Below are 7,696 nucleotides of genomic sequence, written 5' to 3'. Positions count from 1 at the left end.
TGGAGACTGAATACAAAATGGCAACAATTAAAAGGAACCAGTCTCAAAGAATGCACATGTAACTAAAAGACTGGACTTTTGGTCTACATGAGATGAGCTAGCAGAGAGCAATAGCAGTTAATTTTTAGAATTTTTTTCTAGCAAGACCTAGGCTGTTCTCTGAAGAGTGAACACAAATGTCTTAGTTAGGGTTTTACTGCTGTGAACAGACACCATGACCCAGGGAAGTCTTATTAAAAACAACATTTAATTGGGGCTGGCTTACAGGTTCAGAGGATCAGTCCATTATCATCAAGGTGGGAGCATGGCAGTATCCAGGCAAGCATGGCACAGGCAGAGCTGAGAGTTCTACTTCTTCATTCAAAGGTTGCTAGTAGAAGACTGACTTCCAGCCACCTAGGGTGAGAGTATTAAGCCCACACCCAAAGTGACACACCTACTCCAACCAGGTCACACCTACAAATGGTAACACTTCCTGGTCCATGAATAGACAAACCAACACAAGATTTTTTTTTTAACAGGATGTCTAGTTTGGATAGGAAATCCATGAAGAGTCAACACAGCTCTTTTAGAATTTTTTTTTATATCTCTTTGAGAATTTTTTCTAACAGGATTTCTGGCCTTGGTCAGAAATCCCAAGAATTACTTAGAGAGCTAACATAGCTCTTTTAGAATGTTTTCAAGCAGCAATCTAGAGATTGTCTGAAGAGTAAATACAGCTCTTTTACAATGTTTTATGACTTTCTGATTTTGACCAGAAAACCCATGAATTAATTTTAGAATTTTTCTAACAGGATGAAGTTTTTATAGCAACTTTTCTAATATTGGTTAGAAAATCTATAAGCTATACAGAGAGCTTTAGAATTTTTTTTTTAGCAAAAGAGATCTGTCTTAAGCAGAGAAAGCTAGAGAGAGGGAGAGAGAGACAGAGAGAATCGAGAGAGAGAGAGAGAGAGAGAGAGAGAGAGAGAGAGAGAGAGAGAGAGANAGCTGTTTCAATCAGAAACTTGTCTTGCATGGACTACAGAGCCAAGAACTATCTACAGACAGCTGTCTACAGAGCCATCTAGAGCAGAAAATAGGCCCTCAGCTGAGACCCACTTTTTGTTCAAATCATTTGTTTCATCACTCTCATACGCACCTTCTCTCAGATTCAAATCCTTTTTTTTTGTTGTTCAAATCATTTGTTTCATCACTCTCATACACACCTTCTCTCAGATACCCCTCTCCAAGGTGAGGGTGGTCCTTGACAAGGGAAGAGCTAAAGAAGTGACCCAAGCTCTTTGGAGGAGCCCAGAAGATTATGTGTGGATTCCAGACACTGGAAAAAGAAGCTATGAAGCTGAAGTTGCTTTGGATACCCAAAGATATTAGAGATGCCGGAGCTGTGGGATATCTGCCATGCCTTCCTGGATACTGCCATGCTCTACAGCTGCAGTGGAGTCAGCTAAAGAAAAAGGATTGTGTTATAGTCAACAAAGATGAAAGGTCTTAGAGATATGAAGATATCTTTGACACCAAACATGGAGATGCTAAGTTTGTACATTGCCCAGGTGGTTTTGGGTCTTGCTTTGGTCCAGTATTTCCTCACTATGGGATTTTAGAATCATAATGTATATCTTGTGATGTTGAAGTATATGATCTGCTTTTTTGGTTTGATTTTATATGGAATTAAAATTAAAAGACTGCATGAACTTTGAACTTCTAACATTATTGAGAATGTTATAGACCATGGGGTCAGGAGTGAAATGTGGTAGTTTGAGTATGCTTGGCACATGGAGTGTCACTATTAGGTTGTGTGTCCTTTTTTAGAGTAGATGTGGTCATACTGGAGGAAATGTGTCACTATGGCTATAAGCTTTGCGATTCTCCTCCTAGCCACATGAAAGACAGTCTGCTTTTGACTTCCTCTGGATTAAGATGTAGAACTCTCAGCTCCTCCAGATAACTAGCATCAGTTGTCCATGTATCCTCTTCTGTTCTTGAATCTAAAGCCAGAGCCATATGGCTGAAGCTGCTGAGTTCTGCTGCTTTCTGAGGCTGAAACATGCCCCTTTGTTCTATTACATCATCACCAGTTTTCTGTTTTTCAAGTCTTTCATTGCCTTATCTTGGCTGTCATGTAACTTTCTCTATAGACTAATATGAACTCAGAGATCTGCATGGCTCTCTCTCCTGAATGCTGGGATTAAAGGAGTATATAGCCATGCCTAGACCTAAGCTTTTCTCTACTTGGAACTTTCTCTGTGCCAGGCTGGTCTTGAACTCGGAGTTTTGCTTGCCTCTGTCTTCTGGGATTAAAAGCAGTGAACCACCATACCTGGGCCTAGACTTTTCATGGCCACTATGCTTTAAGGTCCAGATCAAATCCATGTGTCATCCCATGTCAAAATCCAGATCAACAGCCTATTTCTTCCATTTCTGGATTGTGGTGCACTCCAGATTAAAAGTCAAAGTGAAAAGATTAACCAAGTCCATATCATCTGAAAGCCTCCCTCCCTTCTGTTGTTTATTATATAAAAATCTGCTTACTTTTCTATCATTTTGGCTTTTTCCAGTGTTCACCCACAACAATGTTAGCTTTGGCAATTTGATCCCTAATAAATCTTTCTTTCTACCCACCTGAGAGGTCCAGTTACCAGTTTTGACTGAGTATTTACAACTACTTTTTATCATTTTCTTAGTCAGTATTCCTATTCCTGTACTAAACATCATGACCAAGAAGCAAGTTGGGGAGGAAAGGGTTTATTCAGCTTATATTTCGACATTGCTGTTCATCACTGAAGGAAGTCATGACTGGAACTCAAGCAGGTCAGGAAGCAGGAGCTGATGCAGAGGCCACTGAGGGATGTTTCTTACTGGCTTGCTTCCACTGGCTTGCTCAGCTTGCTTTCTTATAGAACCCAAGACTGCCAGCCCAGAGATGGCACCACCCACAAGGGGCCCTCCCCCCTTGATCACTAATTGAGAAAATGCCCCACAGCTGGATCTCATGGAGACACTTCCCCAACCAAAGCTCCTTTCTCTGTGATAACTCCAGCTTGTGTCAAGTTGACACACAAAACCAGCCAGTACAACCATGAACCTGGGAGACTGGAACCTGAAAACCAAGCCAGACTAAAGACTCATTCAATTGCCAACTTTATTTAGAGCATATAGACTGTTGCTAAGTGGGTTTTCTAAGCTCTGTGTTAGGTCTCAACCCTAAACAGATGGCGGATAAGCCTGTACATCCTTGCATCCCTCAGTTCCTACCTGTTACAGAGTAAGGCTGGCATATACCACTTCCCACTCTAAACTTTTCCAGCCCAGGGGCTGTGCTGCTCCTCCCTTAGCTGGCCTTCCCTATACAATCCAGTCACTTTAGGTACTTGGTTGTACTGGCTAGTTTTATGTGTCAACTTGACACAGGCTGGAGTTATCACCAAGAAAGGATTTTCAGGTGGAAAAGTGCCTCCATGAGATCCAGTTGTAAGGCCTTTTCTCAGTGTTCAAGGGGGGAGGACCCATTGTGAATGGGACCATCCCTGGGTTGGTATTCTTGGGTTCTATAAGAGAGCAGGCTGAGCAAGCAAGGGGAAGCAAGCCAGTAAGGAACATCCCTCTATGTCTTCTGTATCAGCTCCTGCTTCCTGACCTGCTTGAGTTCCAGTCCTGACATCCTTTGGTGATCAACAGCAATGTGGAAAGTGTAAGCTGAATAAACCCTTTCCTCCCCAACTTGCTTCTTGGTCATGATGTTTGTGCAGTATTAGAAACCATGACTAAGACATTGGTGTTTTTGTCTACTCTCTTGGCCAGTCTCTTGGTCCAGGTTGCCCCTTTTGGTCAGCAGCTGCTCTCCCTACTCTCTTCTCACATGGCTCATGATCATGTCCACTCAGGCCTCTCCCTGATGACCCAGTGTCTGCCTATGTTCCCCATTCTAGCTACAGTAAGCTTTTTTCCCCTCATCCACATCTATGTGCATTCATGTCCTTTCCATCTTTTCTTTTATTTCTTCCACCCGATGCCAAGATCCTGGACCACTCAAGTCCTTTTCTTTTTATTTCTTGTTCTCACTCCTTTAGTTTCTGATGGCCCTCTGGCCCAGTTTTCCTATCTGTTTTGTAAATATTCAAGCAGTTCAATTTTATTCATGAACTTACCTTGATTTACTGATGATCTTAAATGGATGAATTCATTTTCTTAGTGACATCAGTGCCTTAATGGGTTCAAGTAGAGTTACTAACTAGCCTATCATTAAAAGGTTAGATAAAGTTAGTGCTCATTTTAAAAACATGGTTTTAAATTTCTACTTCATCATAAAAACATTGTAATTTAGGAATTCATTTGTAACTCTAAGTAAATCAATGAGTTGGAATACTGGTTTTAGGTGGTATTATTGTTTTATTTGTTTGTTATTTTAGTGTTTTGCCTGTTTTACTGTTTGATTCTTTTCCTTTCTTTGCTGTTAGGGGGACATTTGCTTTTGTTAGAGCATGTTAACAGCAATGAAAACTCAACACACTCTCTTATTTCAAGTCCATTCTTTTTTCTTTTATATTTAGACAGTTGGGTAAATCTATTGCTAAACATATAAATCAATCATAAAATTTACAAATGTATCATCTTCACAAAATAATAAATTTGTTTTCTCTTAGAAATGGTTGAAAATATTTATGTATTCTATAACTTGCTCAGGATATGCTTTCTGAACAAATTAAACATTGTATTATCCCACAATGCTAGACTTAAGAATGGTTAAAAATTTTCTCTTGGTTATTAAAACTTAATCTTTATAAGTGCCCATATGAGTTTCTGACCATGTGTTGTGAATTAGACATGGCCTGCACATTAACCAATTTTCTTCATGTTGGATGTAAAAATGATTATTATAGATCTGTCCATAAGAAGAAAAGACTTAGACATTGCCCAGTTTGATTTCCTTTGCTGTAGTAAACATTACCATAGACAGCTTGTGGGAAAGAGTATGTATTTCATCTTACATGTTTCTATTGGTTATTTTATTTATTTACATTTCAAATGTTGTCCCTCTTCCTGGTGGTCTCCCCTCCACAACCCCACATCCCATTCCTCCTCCCCTTTGTCTCTAGGAGGGTACTGCTTTACCCACCCATCCACTTTCATCTCACTTCTCTAGCATCTCCCTACACTGGGGCATCAAGCCTCCACAGGAACAAGGGTCTTCCTTCCCATTAATGCCAGGTAAAGCAATAGTCTGCTACATATGTAGATGGAGCTATGGGTTCCCTCTCTGTGTACTCCTTGGTTGGAGATTTAGTCCCTGAGAGCTCTGGGGAATCAGGTAACTTGATATTGTTGTTCTTCCTATGGGGATACAATCCCCTTCACCTCCTGAATTCCTTCCCCTAACACTTCCATTGGGGTTTCCAGGCTCAGTCTGATAAGTGTCTATGAGTATCTTCATCTGTATTAGTTAGGTGCTGATAGAGCCTCTCAGGGAATAGCTATACCAGCCTACTGTTAGCAAGCATTTCTTGGCATCAGGAATAGTATTGGGGTTTGGTGTCTACAGATGGGATAGATTCTTAGGAAGGAAGATCTCTGAATGGCCTTTTTTCCAGTCTCTGCTCCCTTTTTTTTGTCCTTGCATTTCCTTTGGACAGGAAAATTTCTGGCTTAAAATTTTTGAGATGGGCAGGTGGCTCCATCCCTCAACTGGGGCAAATGTCTATCTACTTGATATCACCTTTACAGGATTTCTCTCCCCTTTGTTGGATATTTTGACTAATATCATCACTGTTGGTTCCTGGAATGTTTCACCTCACCAGCATCTGGGACTTTCTAGTGACTACTCTCAGTTCCTCATCCCCTGCTGCTACATTTTCCTGACCCTCTGGACTTCAATCCCTTCTCTTCCCATACAAGATCCTGACCCCCCTTTCCCTTCCCTCTCCTCTCTTTCCAGGTCCCTCCCTCTATCTACCTCCCATGATTATTGTGTCCCCCCTTATATGTGGGATTGAAGCATCCACATTTTGGTCTTCCTTCTTATTAAGCTTCATATGGTCTGTGAGTTGTATCATGGGTATTTTGAGGTTTTGGGCTAATATCCACTTATCAGTGAATACATACCATGTGTATCCTTCTGTGTCTGGTTTACCTCACTCAGGATGATATTTTCTAGTTCCATCCATTTGCCTGCAGAATTCATGAATTCATTGTTTTTAATTGCTGAATAGTACTCCATTGTGTAAATGTACCACAATTTCTGTATTCATTCTTCTGTTGAAGGACATCTGTGTTATTTTCCAGCTTCTGGCTATTATAAATAAGGATGCTAAGAACATATTGGAGCACATATGTTTGTAATATGTAAGAATGTCTTTGGGGTATATCACCAGTATGGCTGGATCTTCAAATAGAACTATTTCCAATTTTCTGTGGAACTACCAGATTGCTTTCCCAAGTGGTTGTACAAGCTTGCAATCCTACCAGCAATAGAGGAGTGTTCCTCTTTCTTCACAGTCTCACCAGCATCTACTGTTGCCTGCGTTTTTGATCTTTCCAGTCTAATTAGCTTGAGGTGGAAACTCAGGGTCATTTTAATTTACATTTTCCTGATGACTAATGATGTTGAACATTTCTTTAGGTGCTTCTCGGCCATTCAAGATTCATCAGCTGAGAAGTCTTCGGTTATTACTGTATCCCATTTTAATAGGGTTATTTGGTTCTCTGGAGTCTAGCTTCTTGATTTTTTTTTTAATGTTTTGGATATAGGGTTTATAAAGATGTTTTCCCAATCTGTAGGTGGCCATAATGACTCAGATAATCTTACCCTCTTACTTAACAGTTCATCGTGGTGAAAAGCCAGAGCATTATCTCTAGCAATAGCTAGAAGCAGGAGCTAAAGAAAATACCAAGGAAGAATGCTGCTTGCTCTCCATGGTTTGCTCAGTCAGCCTTGTAACACAACCCAGGACCTCATGCACATTTGTGGCTCCACCCACAGAGGAATGGGCCTTCCTACATCCATTATTAATCCAGTATATGCCCCATTATTTTCACAAAGTACAGTCTTATGTAAATGTATTCAATTTAGCTTCTCCTTTTCCAGATTACACTAGTTTATAACAACTGGACAAGAAACAACAACAGTAATACCAACAACTACTACTCCTCCTAGTATTAACCCCTTGCAATTGACCCACAATTTCACCACTATGAAATTAAACATTTTTTCTTGTCCTCATGATCATGTTATTATAATATGAAGTATATTTTAACTTTTAACATCCCACAGTTTTAAAGCAATTCAAACAGTTTAAATATTTAATCCCTTTAAAATACTCAATGTCTCTTTGAAAGTCTAATGTCTCTCTACTGTGGTTTCCTGTTAAATGGGAAAAAAAGAGTTATATATTTCTTATTGCAAGAATCAGGGCATGGTGACAATCAGATCAAAGCAAACCCTAAATCCAACAATGTAAAAGTCCCAGTTCACTGTTTATCCACTATAGCTAAGGCAGTGCTCTCACAAATGGTTCCACTGCCTCTCTGCAGGCACTTTGACTAAGCAACTTGGTAATATAACTTTGCTTCTCCCATGACTCTTTCTATTCTGGGGCATTATCTCTTGTGGAGGATGCGGATTTAAGAACAACTTCTAGGAATATTTTCAGATTCTACAAAACTACCTTCTGTTGCCAATCCTCATGTCCTATACAAGACT

At 40.0% G+C, this 7,696-nt stretch overlaps 1 non-coding gene across 1 annotated transcript; it reads left to right on the top strand.

The window, feature by feature from the left end:
* Positions 1-576: 576 nt before the first annotated feature.
* Positions 577-639, top strand: LOC115063461. The gene has a single exon (XR_003843336.1). It is a non-coding gene; the product is annotated as a U7 small nuclear RNA (small nuclear RNA).
* The last annotated feature ends 7,057 nt before the right edge of the window (positions 640-7,696 follow it).

The sequence above is a fragment of the Mus pahari genome, chromosome 2 (genome assembly GCF_900095145.1).
Source record: "Mus pahari chromosome 2, PAHARI_EIJ_v1.1, whole genome shotgun sequence".
Lineage (NCBI taxonomy): Eukaryota > Metazoa > Chordata > Mammalia > Rodentia > Muridae > Mus > Mus pahari.
The sequence above is the reverse complement of the archived record's forward strand: the minus strand, read 5'-3'. Positions and strand labels throughout refer to the sequence as shown.